This window comes from Nerophis lumbriciformis, linkage group LG23 (assembly GCF_033978685.3).
Source record: "Nerophis lumbriciformis linkage group LG23, RoL_Nlum_v2.1, whole genome shotgun sequence".
Lineage (NCBI taxonomy): Eukaryota > Metazoa > Chordata > Actinopteri > Syngnathiformes > Syngnathidae > Nerophis > Nerophis lumbriciformis.
Genome location: NC_084570.2, coordinates 15,528,501 through 15,546,444, shown reverse-complemented (window position 1 = coordinate 15,546,444; position 17,944 = coordinate 15,528,501). Strand labels below are relative to the sequence as shown.

The 17,944-nt window shown below is 42.0% G+C and overlaps 1 long non-coding RNA gene across 3 annotated transcripts in view; it reads left to right on the top strand.

Annotated features, from left to right (window-relative positions):
- Positions 1-17,944, top strand: part of LOC133622365 (uncharacterized) — a 178,337-nt gene that overhangs the window by 70,545 nt on the left and 89,848 nt on the right. For 2 of the 3 annotated variants that reach the window (XR_009817767.1, XR_009817766.1), the window contains exon 3: positions 2,134-2,279. The exons of the other annotated variant lie outside the window; for it this stretch is intronic. This is a non-coding gene — a long non-coding RNA (uncharacterized lncRNA). The remainder of the gene's footprint in view (positions 1-2,133; positions 2,280-17,944) is intronic. 3 annotated transcript variants of the gene reach the window in all.

Below are 17,944 nucleotides of genomic sequence, written 5' to 3'. Positions count from 1 at the left end.
TATTTATCCAGCAATGGTCATGTGGGGACATCAATGATGGTATTTTGAGAGGTAATCATTGAAGTCGGACATCGCTGAAGGCCTAGGTGGGAAACGCATGGCCCGCCACTGCAATCCATGCTGTTTTAGGTGGTCAATAATTGGCTTGACTTGTCCATGTCCTCTTTCTTGCGTCCGAAGCTTCACGCCTGTCAAAAGGTCTACAGATGTTTTTTTTCTCCTTGCATAAAATCACGTTGTTTAGTGAGCATGCTTGCACTCAACGTTCCCTCTAAGGTGCGAGCCTGTGCAATTGCGCACTGCTCAAGCGTCCTCTGCGCACGGCAAATCTATGCCACGCACAAAATCAAATAAAAAAATAAGCGCATAACAATTTTCGACACGACACGGACACGACAGAGAAAACAGTTTTCCTCATCATTGTTCAAATATTGTAACGTCTGTCGAGACGCTTTAAAGACATGAATTCCATCGATCACTTTCTGAGAAAAACTCTTTATTGTCGGCCATAAACACATCACCAAAACATTAGTAAAAAAAAATATATCTAGCCAAACTGGTCATTTTCTGCAGTACAAACCAGACCAAAAGCAACTTTGTTATATCAACAGCAGCCGCTCGCTCTTTCTCACTTGCGCCAACACATGCACATATGGCACTTAGCCAGTGATGCGTTTACAGTCACACAAAAAGTCGGACAACTCCAACACCACACATAAAGTGTAATTCCAGGTCGTTACACTATGATTTACCAATCAAATGTGTGCTTATTTTACTGTCATTTATTAGGAATCTTAATTTATAAATATTAATCATGAAATGCTGTCAGTATATTTAATAAATACTAATAAAAATATATTTTTTTACAAAGAGGAAGTTGCAGGAATGTACACATGATCCCCTGCTTACATCTCATTGTGCAACATGTGAATGTTTTAACGGGAACTAAATGCAATGTCTGAAAGGGGTACAAATTATTCCCAAAGCAGGACACAGTTCATGAAAAACAATATTTTTTGTTATTGTCATTGTAAGTGGGCCTAAACACTTATATTAGAAAATAACCTCATGGAAATGACTGCTGTCATTTGATTATAATAATAAGAGAATGTTGTCTGTCTATCTGTGTTGGCCCTGCGATGAGGTGGGGACTTGTCCAGGGTGTACCCCGCCTTCCGCCCGAATGCAGCTGAGATAGGCTCCAGCACCCCCCGCGACCCCGAAAGGGACAAGCGGTAGAAAATGGATGGATGGATGGAGATTGAACTTGTTATTTAGTCAGGTTTGGGACAGGTGTGCTGCTGGTGTAGCCACAGTGTGCACGTCTGATGTTGCTCACATGGGCTCCACTGAATGCTCAGGGAGTTTTTGCGTTTGCTCACACACATGAAAATTTAGAGGGAACATTGCTTGCACTTCAGACAAGGAGTTACTAATGAGCATTTTCTCCCACAGTCAAAAGTCACGCAGGGCAAACGTTATAAAAAGTGAAGAAGACGAAAAGTGCCCGGCAAAAAGAGATGGAAATGAATGAGTATGTGATGGTTGTAATATTCCCTTTGCCTTACATTGCTAAGCAACCCTGAAAAGTAGTGTGCAAAAGTGCACACGAGTGCTTCGTTTGCAAGCATATGCTGAATGTACACTGAAGGACCGAATCGTGCAGCTCACTCGAAAAAACTTCCCCTGGACGTGCGTGGGTGATGATAATAACGAGAGAAGCCATTCTTCTGCACTTTGTTTACGGTCGACCTTTAGGCCCGCGAGTGAGCTCGCATTGTTTCCTGCTCTCAAGCTCGTCTGACTCGCATGTTTTGATCCGCCCATTGAAAACGTATTATGTGAGTGTGTCCGTGGTTCTGTTTGAATTGCAATGGATGTTGTTGTTCTTCTCGAGTCCGACCTCCATGTCACGCTCGAGAGAACGCATTCCAGCATTATCTTGTTAGGTTTAGAATTTGATAGTTTTGTTTTAAATTGCATGATGTATTGGGCTTGTGGTATCAAATGCTGCACACGTGTTTTTTTAAACAAAAATAAAATAAATAAAAATACATTGACGAATGCACAATATAGTGCATTCGGAAAGTATTCACAGTGCTTCACTTTTTTTCTTTTTTTTTTATGTTACAGCCTTATTCCAGAATGGAATAAATCAAATGTGGCCATGGACCGAGAGACTTGGTCGACTTTGACATCCCCTAAGATAGTTGTGGCAACTTTTTCTTAACCCTATGTGAGCATCCGTCTGTCGGCATCCCAAGAGTGAAAATTGTACGGTAAGCGTTTGTTTTATTCTGGTTGGTATTCTGCTCTTGCGTTTTGCTGGTTAGCTTAGCATATAGCTAACATAATATAATCCTTGATTGGAAAAAAGAGACCCAAGCGTCTGGAGTGTAGTTTAGGCCTTTTTAGTGAAGGATCAATTGTATTTTGTAAAACTGTGAACAAAAACACATAAACAAACATTTTACATTCAGCATATATCTACATACAACATACATTTGTAAATAGCAATATAGATGTCTGATATGTGCCCTATTTAGCATCCAAAACCAACAAAATGCTGCCAGTAATTAGCTTTCAACAATAGGCACACATATCTTACGAAAGCCGTCTTAAACTGAAAATGCACAAATAATGTGTCACAATATATATATATGCATGTTCCATCCATCCATTTTCTACCGCGGGGGGTGCCGGAGCCAACCACAGCTGCAATCGGGCGGAAGGCGGCGTACACCCTGGACAAGTCGCCACCTCATCGCAGGGCCAACACAGATAGACAGACAACATTCACACTCACATTCACACACTCGAGACAATTTAGTTGAAAAGTAAGCTTTGAAGTCTGCAGTGAGTGCTGTTTGTTTGACATCTGCTCTCATACTGATTCTACACACACTTAAAGGCCTACTGAAACCCACTACTACCGACCACGCAGTCTGATAGTTTATATATCAATGATGAAATCTTAACATTGCAACACATGCCAATACGGCCGGGTTAGCTTACTAAAGTGCAATTTTAAATTTTGCGCAAAATATCCTGCTGAAAACGTCTCGGTATGATGACGTCAGCGCGTGACGTCACAGATTGTGGAGGACATTTTGGGACAGCATGGTGGCCAGCTATTAAGTCGTCTGTTTTCATCGCAAAATTCCACAGTATTCTGGACATCTGTGTTGGTGAATCTTTTGCAATTTGTTCAATGAACAATGGAGACAGCAAAGAAGAAAGCTGTAGGTGGGAAGCGGTGTATTGCGGCCGACTGCAGCAACACAAACACAGCCGGTGTTTCATTGTTTACATTCCCGGAAGATGACAGTCAAGCTTTACCATTGGCCTGTGGAGAACTGGGACAACAGAGACTCTTACCAGGAGGACTTTGAGTTGGATGCGCAGACACGGTACCGTGAGTACGCATGCAGCTGTGGCTTCCAAACATTTGATCGCTTGCCCGTACGTGCGTGCCGCTATGTGCATGTCACGTACGTAACTTTGGGGACTTTGGGGAAACTTCATCTCATCCCGGCTAGACTACTGCAACAGCATCCTCTACGGCATCACCTCCAAAACCCTCAACAAACTGCAATATGTCCAGAACTCTGCTGCCCGCCTGCTCACCGGAACCCGCTCCAGAGAGCACATCACACCTGTCCTTCATGACCTCCACTGGCTGCCTGTCAAATACAGAATCACCTTTAAAATACTCCTCACCACCTACAAGGCACTCCATAACCTGGCTCCACCCTACCTGTCTGACCTCCTCCAGCCACACGTCCCGTCCCGTTCCCTCAGGTCTAGTGATGCCGGCCTCCTGGAGATCCCCAAGACCAGGCGCCAAACCTGGGGCGGCAGGGCCTTCTCCGTGGCTGCCCCGTCTCTCTGGAACGCTCTCCCCAGGCACATCAGAGATGCCCCCTCCCTCCCTACCTTTTTTTTTTTTTTTTTTTTTTTTTTTTTTTCCCACACACACACACACACACACACACACATGTAAAGCGACTTTGGGTATTTAGAAAAGCGCTATATAAATCCCAGGTATTATTATTATTAAATATATGTGCTGTATGAACTTTGGGGAGGTGAACGGTACTTTGGGCTGTGGGATTGAGTGTGTTGTGCAGGTGTTTGAGTTGTATTGGCGGGATATATGGACGGGAGGGGGGAGGTGTTTGTTATGCGGGATTAATTTGTGGCATACTAAATATAAGCCTGGTTGTGTTGTGGCTAATAGAGTATATATATGTCTTGTGTTTATTTACTGTTTTAGTCATTCCCAGCTGAATCGCTCCCAATGCCCTCTAGTCCTTCGCTCTCACTTTCCTCATCCACAAATCTTTCATCCTCGCTCAAATTAATGGGAAAATCGTCGCTTTTTCGGTCCGAATCGCTCTTGCTGCTGGTGGCCATGATTGTAAACAATATGTAGATGTGAGGAGCTCCACAACCTGTGACGTCACACTACTTGTCTGCTACTTACGGTACAGGCAAGGCTTTTTTATCAGCGACCAAAAGTTGCGAACTTTATCGTCGATGTTCTCTACTAAATCCTTTCAGCAAAAATATGGCAGTATCGCAAAATTATCAAGTATGACACATAGAATGGACCTGCTATCCCCGTTTAAATAAGAAAATTGCATTTCAGTTGTCCTTTAACTGGCTACGGCAAGACAGGAGGGTCAAAATAGAACACAAACTGCAAAAACAAATTTCCACCGCTCGTTGTCTTAGAAAAATAACATTGTGGGGCATAACAGTTAGTTTGTATGTTATTGCACCTGGCAATGCTGTTAGTGCTAGAGTGTTTCAATAAAGCTGCATCCGTTTAGCACTCGGCTTCTAAAACTTGTTACTCATCCTCCTTGTGTTCGGGCTCAAAAATGTAAAGGTCTGGATCATAATGTTCCCACAGTAATCATTGTTGGCTCTCACGAAGTCTGCTTGATTAGCATTGTTGTTAATGGGGAAGGGATCTATGGTTTCTAACGCTAAGTCTAGGACTGGCTTTCTCATCAACTCTCATAATGCCTCCGTGAGATTGATACTATTTTGATCATATCTAAAGTACAGGCCAAAAGTTTGGACACACCTTCTCATTCAATGTGTTTTCTTTATGTTCATGACTATTACATTGTAGATTGTCACTGAAGGCATCAAAACTATGAATGAACACATTTGGAGTTATGTACTTAATAAAAAAAATTGAAATAGCTGAAAGCATGTTTTATATTCGAGTTTCTTCAAAAAAGCCACCCTTTGCTCTGATTATCTCTCGATGAGCTTCAAGAGGTCGTCACCTGAAATGGTTTTCACTTCACAGGTGTGCTTGAAGCTCATCGAGAGAATGCCAAAAGTGGCTTTCTAAGCGGCAATAATGAAATGTTCTAAGCCAGGGGTCGCCAACCCGTCCGTGGCGATCGGCTAGTTGATCTTTGGGGCTTTATAAGACTATTTACCTTGTAGATTGTCACTGAAGGCATCAAAACTATGACACCAGTGAAGTGAAAACCATTTCAGGTGACTACCTCTTGAAGCTCATAAGAGTGTGCAAAGCGGTAATCAGAGCAAAGGGTGGCTATTTTGAAGAAACCAGAATATAAAACATGTTTTCAGTTATTTCACCTTTTTTGTTAAGTACATAACTCCACATGTGTTCATTCATAGTTATGATGCCTTCAGTGACAATCTACAATGCAAATAGTCATGAAAATAAAGAAAACACATTGAATGAGGAGAAAGTGTGTCCAATATTTTGGCCTGTACTGTATTTATTCGCAAAACTTTGGAAGTAACTTCAATATAGAGACTAGTGTTGTAACGATACCAATATTTTGGTACCGGTACTAAAATTACTTAGATACTTTTTGGTACTTTTCTAATTAAAGGGGACCACAAAAAAATTGCATAATTGGCTTTTGTGGAAAGGGATCGTGATCAGCGCGCTGCAGGAGTAAAGGTCAACGCCTCTGTCCATGGTGCTGAAAACAGAGCGCCATCAGACGGGGGCGTGGCATGTGCTGACGATGAGACACAGCTGGCAGATGATTAGATTGCACAGGTGGTACGTGTTAAACTAATCATCTGTTGTCTTTAACAGTGAGCGGTGGAGTGCAAGAGGAGGAGGAAGTTGGAGAGAGACTGGAAAGTCCAAAAAGAAAAGCATATTCATTGATGGTGGTGTTGAAAAACATTAAACCTGTTGTAAACTATATGCGCTTGGCTACTTTGACGTGCATCTGTGGAACCGCAAGACAGCGACTTCTACAGCTTTATTTTAACAAAAAATCTTAGGGTACATTAAACATATGTTTCCTATTGCAGTTAAGTCTTTAAATAAGATAGTGAACATACAAGACAACTTGTCTTTTATTAGTAAGTAAACAAACAAAGGCTCCTATTTAGTCTGCTGACATATGCATTAACATATTGTGTCATTTTCCATTCTATTATTTTGTCAACAGTATTAAGGACAAGCGGTAGAAAATTAATTATTAATCTACTTGTTAATTTACTGTTAATATCAGGTTATTTTCTCTTTTAACATGTTCTATCAACACTTCTGTTAAAATGTAATAATCAGTTAGTTACAGGATAATACATTGGTCATATTCAAAGTCCTCATGTGTCCAGAGACATATTTCCTGAGTTTATGAACATAATGTACATTTTAAAAAAACGAAAGAAGATGTTGTGATGCCAAAAAATATTGACGTAACCATAGTAGTATCGACTGGATACGTGCCTGTACTTGATATCATTACAGTGGATGTCAGGTGTAGATCCACCAATGGCGTTTGTTTACATTTTGATGCCGGTGAGCTACGGTGTGTAGTGAAGCATGTTTAGCTATTCCTCGTCCTGCAGGGATGATACTTGTAAGAAACTTACTTTATTTGTCGCCATGGAGGCGAGGATTAGTGATTTAGAAGTAGCTAAAACACTGCCGACGGCAGATGGACAATAGCCGCTAGCTAGCTAGCCATGTCTTAAAGCACATCTTCCTGAGGGCGTTTCAGTGTTATAACTTCACCTTTATCTTTAGTTTTTAAGCCAAAATGCGTCCGTTCTCCCTTTTCTGTCTATACACTGTGTCTGCTTGTAAGTACTCTGTGATTGTGCGGTGCCGAACATGCTCCTCTGCTCGTAAACCAGCAATGTCATGACGTGACTTTGGCGCGGACGCGGAGGCGGTGCGGGACCGGTACGTTTCAGAGATGGTATCGTACTGAATATGATTAAAGGGGAACATTATCACCAGACCTATGGAAGCGTCAATATATACCTTGATGTTGCAGAAAAAAGACCATATATTTTTTTAACCGATTTCCGAACTCTAAATGGGTGAATTTTGGCGAATTAAACACCTTTCTATTATTCGCTCTCGGAGCGATGACGTCACAACGTGACGTCACATCGGGAAGCAATCCGCCATTTTCTCAAACACCGAGTCAAATCAGCTCTGTTATTTTCCGTTTTTTCGACTGTTTTCCGTACCTTGGAGACATCATGCCTCGTCGGTGTGTTGTCGGAGGGTGTAACAACACGAACAGGGACGGATTCAAGTTGCACCAGTGGCCCAAAGATGCGAAATGGCAAGAAATTGGACGTTTGTTCAAGAATGTGTGGATATCCTGCGACACTCAAAGCAGATGCATTTCCAACGATAAAGTCAAAGAAATCTGCCGCCAGACCCCCATTAAATCTGCCGGAGTGTGTGAGCAATTCAGGGACAAAGGCCCTCGGTAGCACGGCAAGCAATGGCGGCAGTTTGTTCCCGCAGACGAGCGAGCTAAACCCCCTAGATGTCTTGGCTCACACCGTCCCTTATGCCACCGAAGATGATCAAGAGAAGAATATCGACCCTAGCTTCCCTGGCCTGCTGACATCAACTCCAAAACTGGATGGATCAGCTTTCAGGAAAAGAGAGCGGATGAGGGTACGTCTACAGAATATATTAATTGATGAAAATTGGGCTGTCTGCACTCTCAAAGTGCATGTTGTTGCCAAATGTATTTCATATGCTGTAAACCTAGTTCATAGTTGTTAGTTTCCTTTAATCGCCGAATTCGTCCTCGCTTTCTCCCGTGTCGCTGGCTGTCGTGTCGTTTTTGTCGGTTTCACTTGCATACGGTTCAAACCGATATGGCTCAATAGCTTCAGTTTCTTCTTTAATTTCATTTTCGCTACCTGCCTCCACACTACAACCATCCGTTTCAATACATGCGTAATCTTTTGAATTGCTTAAGCTGCTGAAATCCGAGTCTGAATCCGAGCTAATGTCGCTATAGCTTGCTGTTCTATGCGCCATGTTTTTTTGTGTTGGCATCACTATGTGACGTCACAGGAAAATGGAGGGGTGTATATAACGATGGTTAAAATCAGGCACTATGAAGCTTTTTTCAAAGATATTCCGTGATGGGTAAAATTTTGAAAAAAACTTCGAAAAATAAAATAAGCCACTGGGAACTGATTTTTAATGGTTTTAACCCTTCTGAAATGATGATAATGTTTCCCTTTAATTAGTATCGCGGTACTATACTAATACCGGTATACCGTACAACCCCAATAGAGACAACTTGTTTTTTCACTTTACTGGTACTTTTCCCGTTTCGACATTTTCACCACCATCCTCTTCTTCTCAGACACTTTGAGTCTGCATGATGATGCACAAATCTGCCTTTTCCACGTCACTTGATCCAAATGCAAAGTTGCTTGCCAGTGCAGAAAAACTGGAAGGCGGCTGTGATGCTTTCATCAGACTGGAGAGCTCTTCCTTAAAAACGTTACCTCTGGGAGTCGAGGCGAACGGTTTTGTTCTCGCTTTTTGGAGCTATAACGATCCAAGTAGCCCTGGTCGAAATACGTTTTTGTCGGCCTGAGCTTACAAACTCGGCCTGAGCGATAATGTCACATGGTCTTTTCGGAGTGCGACGGTCCAGAAAAGCCACTTAAAGTGACTCGCGGTCCACAATACTGAGTGACTTATCGCACCTTCACAATGAATGAATGGAGGCTGGCAGATGAGGAGACGAGTGATTCGTTCTCTGGCTAATTGACATGCTTCAAAGATATGTGCCATCTTCAAAGACCTCCAACAGAAAGGCAGTTGGACAGTGAAAAAAAAAAAAAATCAAATGTGAGCTTTTTTTTACCGACATAAAAGCCAGAGGAGAGGTGGGCTGCTCCAAAACCGCTTTTGCTTTATTCATTCCCTTGCATCTTTTTAGTTGTGCCGTCCTTAAAGAGAAACCATCAAGTTGTTCTTTCATTTTCAAAGTTCAGCTCGCTACGATGCCCTCTGTGTTGTTTTGATTCGTGCATCTGTTATCACTGAGCTGTTTTTACTGATGCAAACAAACAGGCCTCCCCTCAGACCAATTATTTGAGCCTTCTTATTGGCAGCGCAGTCTCACCATGAGCTTGTGGATGAAGCCCAGGCCCGACGCCATGCCCTCCGTCCGCCCCGCTGTGCGCGCGCATCAAAGTGTGCATTAAAAAAAAGGCGGGCGTCATCTTCCCCGAGCCTTTCACAATGAGAGCTCTGTCTCCCTGGGGGCGTCTGTCCGGTTCCAGCGGCGAGGCCAAATAAGTGGGACGGCGGCGGCGGCGTGGCGTTGTGGAGCGGTAAATAAAAAATGAGCGGAGGGAGCGGGCACGGTGAGTGCACATCCGCGCCTGATGAAATTGGCAAGGCGAAGACACGCTGGTGAGTCCGTCCCAAATTGTACCAACTTCAGAAATGGAGAGTCCACTGCCAACAGTTGACGATCCAATAGCGTCGGATTTAAGCTGGCGGGCTGCGGCTTCTGGGAAAACAAACACACGCTGAGGTTTGTTTATTTAAATAGAACAAGTCATTAATTCCACCAGGAGCACAATAAAACATTGCATTTTTTTTTAAAAGTTAAAGTACCACTGATAGTCACACACACACTATGTGTGGTGAAATTGCCCTCTGCATTTGACCCATCCCCTTGTTCCACCCACTGGGAGGTGAGGGGAGCAATGAGTGGCAGCGGTGGCCACGCTCGGGAATCATTTTGGCGATTTAACCCCCGATTCCAACCCTTGATGCTCAGTGCAGGTCTATGGGACTATATATTGGTTAATACCTGTTACAACTTTTCTTTGTTAACCTATCATGATTTATTCTTCAGCTAAAGGGGAAGATATGAACATCGACTCAGTGGCCTTGTGGTTAGAGTGTCCGACCTGAGATCGGTAGGTCGTGAGTTCAAACCCCCGCCGAGTCATACCAAAGACTATAAAAATGGGACCCTGCTTGGCACTCAGCATCAAGGGTTGCAATTTGGGGTTCCATCCATCCCATCCATTTTCTACCGCTTGTCCCTTTTGGGGTATTGGGGGGTGCTGGAGCCTATCTCAGCTGCATTCGGGCGGAAGGCGGGGTACACCCTGGACAAGTCGCCACCCCATCACAGGGGATAGACAGACAACATTCACACTCACATTCACACTCTAGGGCCAATTTTGTGTTGCCAATGAATTGGGGGTTTAAATCACCAAAATTATTCCTGAGCGCGGCCACCGCTGCTGCTCACTGCTCCCCTCACCTCCCAGGGGGTGAACAAGGGGATGAGTCAAATCCAGAGGACAAATTTCACCACACCTAGTGTGTGTGTGTGACTATCATTGGCACTTTGACTTTAACTTGAACTAATACACGGGAGGTGGGTGGCTCAGCCGATCTCTTTACCGCAGCTGTGTAAAGGTTGTACTCGCGTGAAAGATTCCTTCAAAAAGGGATGCACCATCATAAAGAGGCGATCACGTTTCCATATTTCCACGTTACAAAAATGCGGGAGTCGCATTCTTTCCGGGTGGGTGCGCCGTTTTGCCAGAACACAACAATTTGAGAGCCGGTGGTTTATCTACGGCGCGGAGCCGCAAATGACGTACGTTTCTTCCATGTAACATTATCACTGGGGGACTCAAGGAAAAGGGGAGGGGAGCAGTGGGCAGCAATGGTGCCGCGCCCGGGAATAATTTTTGGTGATTTAACCCTCAATTCCAACCCTTGATGCTGAGTGCCAAACAGGGAGGTAATGGGTACCATTTTTATAGTCTTTGGTATGACTTGGCCGGAACTCGAACTCGAACTCACAACTAAGGCTGCAGCTAACGATTATTTTTCTATCGATTAATCCATAGATTATTTTTTCGATTAATCGGTTAATCTATAGATTATTTTTTTCGATTAATCTATAGATTATTTTTCCTTTTACCGATTATTTTTTTTATTTAAAATGAAGATGAAAAAATAAATTTAGGCCAGTTTTTTCAGAAGGCATGACTTATTTACAAAAAAAAAAGTATGGCCACTCAGTCAACATTGACAACAACATGACAAAATATTCTGTAACAATGTAAACATTTAAAACTTTTTACATTTAACAAAATTAAAAGTAGCTTATTTGCTTTTTAATGTGGAAATATAAAAGTAAACATCCAGTGCAAATCTTAATATTCTGCAATAGTATAAGCATTTCAAAAGTAAAAGTATTGCTTATTTTGCTTTAAAATGTACAAAAATAAAGATAAACATCCAATACAAAAAAGTGCAAAACGAAATATTCTGTAACAGTGTAAACATTTCAACAAAAGTAAAATTATTGCTTATTTTGCTTAATAACACAACAATGATAGTATGATTAAAGTGAAAGTCAATTGTTCGTTTGTACATAGTATATGTAACTGTTAATGTTTTAAAAGGTATTTGCACAACTAATTAACGTTAACGTCTTTGTAAACACTGAACAGGCACGCCAAACGCGCCTCTCAGAGCGAAACGGTGTTTTAGTTTATGAATTTACAACGCGGATACAAATGACACATTCATGTTTTTGTGTAATGATGACAACGTATACTCACGCGGACGATTGACTAGTTGATGGTGATGGCAAGAACGCTGTCGGGTGTTTTCTTTTCAAATGTTCGTTCATAGCCGTTGTGCTGCTATGATAGGCCATTTACGCTCGACACAGTGTGCATACAACAACTGTCAAGTGTTTTGCTTTTTTCGCTGTGCTTATCCCACACTTGAAGGGATGTACCAATGCTAAATGTGGCTTCTGGATTTCACTCAAAAGACCAGACTGTAGTTACTTTTTCCTTTTATTTTCCTTTAGTTTGCAACAGTTTTTCCAACGAAGAAACAGCTTCTTTTTTCTTCTTTAGTCTTTTTAGCAGTCTTTAGCAGTGTTAGTAGACTTTAGTAGACTTTAGTTTCTTTAGCTGTCATTAGCTGTCTTTAGTAGCCTTTAGTAGCCTTTAGCTTCTTTAGTAGCCTTTAGCTTCTTTAGTATGTGAAAAACCTTTAAGGACAAAACACCACAAGATTAACATGCTGTAAAAAATCAATCAATTATCAATCCCATAATTTACAATTATTAATTAGGCAATCAAACTCTTAACCATTAAACAAGTGCAAGAAAATGGACACATCTTTTCCCTTTAAGTTAAATCAGATTTTAAATACATTGTCTCAACATAAATGCACCAAGATACATATAAAATACATTTAAACCCAGAAACACAATAGATAAATGCAGCAGAAAACCCAATATGCAAATACATAAATACCTAACCAATTAACCACCTATTTAGATACATATTTAAAATCCATATTCAATATAAATATATTATTAAATTAGCAGTGAAACACTCAATCTTAAACGCCGTCTACTGGTAGAAAAATGCCCTTTTTTCTATGCCCTCACCAGCAGCCAATGATCCAACACAGTTAAATCCAACACTTTAAGTTGAGCGACTTCACCCTCCTGATGAAGCAAACTGCTCCAACATTTATCAAACTAAGCAAAGAATATCAACACTTCCTTACTAAACAACAGTTACACAAAACACCGTGTGTATTTAGCCTCCAGACTAAGCACGCTAAGCGCAACAGGTGCGCCACACCCACAAAGAGAACTAAAGTGCAATCTTACCGGCTGTCCGTTCAGCTATTGGTTTTGGTACACTTTTGGCACAACTCTGGGTTATCTGTAATGAACTAAACCTTTTTCCACTCTGCGCTGGCGTCTTTTGTACTCCTTGATTTGACACAGCGGTCTAATTACCGGGCTCGCGCACCAACAGATGAGACGGGAGCGCGCCGCGTTATACCTGCGCGTGAACGTAAACTGATCGGTTCTGATCATATAAGCCGACTGGCCGAAATAATGCCGAATTATATACATTTCCTGGGGTTGCCTAGGTGAATAGGGATGCGGATGTGCTCTAAGATAAAATATAATTTTATTAAGTGGGGTTTGGCTGGTTGCTCAGCAGCCACGGTTGCGAGCTCGCGCGTCAGCTGACGAGACAGCTGTTCGCCGCTACAACATTATTAGGCCGTTTATTGAAATACTCCCACACTTTTGACGACTTTTGGCGTGCTTTTTTCCCCTCGCTCGCACCGCTCGCATCGTCTGCTTTGCGCTCCGCCATGACGGTAGTGTGACGTAAATATGCGACGCATCGACGCACAAAAACGGCGTCGACGTATTTACGTAACCGATGACGTCGACTACGTCGACGCGTCGTTTCAGCCTTACTCACAACCTACCGATCTCAGGGCGGACACTCTAACCACTAGGCCACTGAGTGGTTCAAAATAAATCAACTCAAGTTATGGAAAAAAATGCCAACATGGCACTGCCATATTTATTATTGAAGTCACAAAGTGCATTATTTTTTTTTTAACATGCCTCAAAACAGCAGCTTGGAATTTGGGACATGCTGTGCGGGGTTGAGGTGTGTGTGGGGGGGGGGGGGGGGGGGGGGCGAAGGGTTTATATTGTAGCGTCCCAGAAGAGTGAGTGCTGCAAGGGGTTCTGGGTATTTGTTCTGTTGTGTTCATGTTGTGTTACGGTGCGGATGTTCTCCCGAAATGTGTTTGTCATTCTTGTTTGGTGTGGCTTCACAGTGTGGCACATATTTGTAACAGTGTTAAAGTTGTTTGTACGGCCACCCTCATTGTGACCTGTATGGCTGTTGATAAAGAATGTCTTGCATTCACTTGTGTGTGTGAAAAGCCGTAGATATTATGTGATTGGACCGGCACGCAAAGGCAGTGCCTTTAAGGTCTCCCTACGTCCGTGTACACAGCGGCGTTTTAAAAAGTCATACATTTTACTTTTTGAAACCGATACCGATCATTTCCGATATTACATTTTAAAGCATTTATCGGCCGATAATATCGGTAGCCCGATATTTTCGACATCTCTACTTTTCGGTACTTTGCTAGATAAAGGTGACCACAAAAAATTGCATTGTTAGCCTTATTTTAACAAAACATCTTTTTTACTGGTCTTTGAGTCATGATACTCGACAGTGGCAGCAGTCTTGCTTATTAAGTCCAATTCCTGGCTACTCTAGTCTACCCACCTCTGTACGACACTGCAAGCCTGCACTCACTAAAACTCTGAGAAAGCGCCATAAAGCAAAGTGCAGTGTCTTTATGCACCTGCAGGGTATTTGCAGGGAGTGTTGTGTTGCCGTGCGCATGTATTAATGTCGTGCCATAAAGTTTACATCATGGTTTCCTGCGTTTAACAGGCTCTGTGCTACCGCCAGACCGTAAAGATAACAGCCACAGTCCATCATTTGAGCAAAGACCTGTTTAAAGAGGAATCAGGAAACGACAAATAACATTAATCCCAAGCCAGAGACAACTTTCTTATTGCCATTCTATATATATTTCTTTTATCTATGTTTGTTCTATATCTGTTCCTCACAGCCCATTGTTCTACCTCCAGCTTGCTCAATCTTGCTTTTTTTTTTTTTTGGTCAGGCTATTTTTTTTTTTCCAGACTCAACCTTTGATTCCCTCTCTCTCCTGCACAATCCATCCTGCACCCCAAACCCACTGAAGTTGGCCTTCACACAGAATGAAGGGAAAAATGAGCTCGGTGAGAAACGGGCCCGCCGCCGCCGCCGCCGCCGCCGCCGCCGCGTGGTCGGACAAAGAGCCGAGGCCGTAAATTGACAGTTTGCGCACGCACGATCACACCCATGGTACTTTAAATGAAAGAAGCTCAGCAGGTTTTCGCTCAGGCGGTTTGGTCCACTGTGGGGGCGCTGCTCATAATTCAGAAATGACCAACAATGGTGGTGAGGCTGGAATGCATTCAAATAATGCATGTATTAACATCAGACTAGGGATGAACGTTTTGTGTTGCATCAGGACGCATGGGTACTCGTGCGCTGACCTCAAAAAGGAAACATGTCATTAATTGCGCGGCTGTTACTCTTGCTAAATTTGTATAAATGTATCATGTATCAAAACAGTGCCAAAATCCTTGTACTTACAAATCGCAGTCTGCATGCACGTGGCCTATGTGTGCACGCTGACTCATATGAATATATATATATAAAAACCCCGTTTCCATATGAGTTGGGTTAGATGTAAATATAAACGGAATACAATGATTTGCAAATCCTTTTCAACCCATATTCAATTGACTGCACTACAAAGACAACATATTTGATGTTCAAACTCATAAACTTTTTTTTTTTTTTGCAAATAATAATTAACTTAGAATTTCATGGCTGCAACACATGCCAAAGTAGTTGGGAAAGGGCATGTTCACCACTGTGTTACATGGCCTTTCCTTTTAACAACACTCAGTAAACGTTTGGGAACTGAGGAGACACATTTTTTAAGCTTCTCAGGTGGAATTCTTTCCCATTCTTGCTTGATGTTCAGCTTAAGTTGTTCAACAGTCCGGGGGTCTCCGTTGTGGTATTTTAGGCTTCATAATGTGCCACACATTTTCAATGGGAGGCAGGTCTGGACTACAGGCAGGCCAGTCTAGTACCCGCACTCTTTTACTATGAAGCCACGTTGATGTAACACGTGGCTTGGCATTGTCTTGCTGAAATAAGCAGGGGCGTCCATGGTAACGTTGCTTGGATGGCAACATATGTTGCTCCAAAGCCTGTATGTACCTTTCAGCATTAATGGCGCCTTCACAGATGTGTAAGTTACCCATGTCTTGGGCACCAATACACCCCCATATCATCACAGATGCTGGCTTTTCAACTTTGCGCCTATAACAATCCGGATGGTTCTTTTCCTCTTTGGTCCGGAGGACCTGACGTCTACAGTTTCCAAAAACAATTTGAAATGTGGACTTGTCAGACCACAGAACACTTTTCCACTTTGTATCAGTCCATCTTAGATGAGCTCAGGCCCAGCAAAGCCGACAGCGTTTCTGGGTGTTGTTGATCAACGGTTTTCGCCTTACATAGGAGAGTTTTAACTTGCACTTACAGATGTAGCGACCAACTGTAGTTACTGACAGTGGGTTTCTAAAGTGTTCCTGAGCCCATGTGATGATATCCTTTACACACTGATTTCGCTTGTTGATACAGTGCAGCCTGAGGGATCGAAGGTCACGAGCTTAGCTGCTTACGTGCAGTGATTTCTCCAGATTCTCTGAACCCTTTGATGATATTACGGACCGTAGATGGTGAAATCCCTAAATTCCTTGCAATAGCTGGTTGAGAAAGGTTTTTCTTAAACTGTTCAACAATTTGCTCACGCATTTGTTGACAAAGTGGTGACCCTCGCACCATCCTTGTTTGTGAATGACTGAGCATTTCATGGAATCTACTTTTATACCCAATCATGGCACCCACCTGTTCCCAATTAGCCTGTTCACCTGTGGGATGTTCCAAATAAGTGTTTGATGAGCATTCCTCAACTGTATCAGTATTCATTGCCACCTTTCCCAACTTCTTTGTCACGTGTTGCTGGCATCAAATTCTAAAGCTAATGATTATTTGCAAAAAAAAAAAAATGTTTATCAGTTTGAACATCAAATATGTTGTCTTTGTAGTATATTCAACTGGATATAGGTTAAAAATGATTTGCAAATCATTGTATTCCGTTTATATTTACATCTAACACAATTTCCCAACTCATATGGAAACAGGGTTTGTGTATATATATATATATATATATATATATATATGTATTAGGGTTGTACGATAAACCGGTATTAGTATGGTACCGCGATACTAATTAATCAAGTTCGGTACTATACCGCCTCTAAAAAGTACCGGTTCACCACTCCCTACCCCCCTGTCGTCGTCACATCGTGTCATTGCTGGTTTTACGAGCAGCGGAGCATGTTTGGCAGCGCACATTCACAGAGTACTTACAAACAGACAGAGTATGTAGACAGAAAAAGGGAGAACGGACGCATTTTGGCTTAAAAAGTAACGATAAAGGTGAATTTATAACACTGAAACGCCCTCAGGAAGAGATGCTTTAAGACACTGTAAGCAATGTTTTAGCTACTTCTAAATCACTAATCCTCGCCTCCATGGCGACAAATAAAGTGAGTTTCTTACAAGTATCATCCCTGCAGGACGAGGAATAGCTAATCATGTTTCACTACACACTGTAGGAGGATATAATAGCTCACCGGCGTCATTAGCGGAATGTAAACAAACGCCATGGGTGGATCTACACCTGACATCCACTGTAATGATACCAAGTACAGGAGCGTATCTAGTCGATACTACTATGATTACATCAATATTTTTTAGCATCACAACATCTTCTTTCGTTTTTTTACAATTGATAGTATGTTTATAAACTCAGGAAATTGAAAAAGACTTTGAATATGACCATTAATGATCATGTAACGACTTGGTATCAGATTGATACCCGAATTTGTGGTACCATCCAAAACTAATGTAAAGTATCAAACAACAGAAGAAAAAGTGATTATTACATTTTAACAGAAGTGTAGATAGAACATGTTAAAAGAGAAAGTAAGCAGATATTAACAGTAAATGAACAAGTGGATTAATAATCAATTTTTACAGTTTGTCCTTAATAATGTTGACAAAATAATAGAATGGAAATATTACACCATATGTTACTGCATATGTCAGCAGAGTA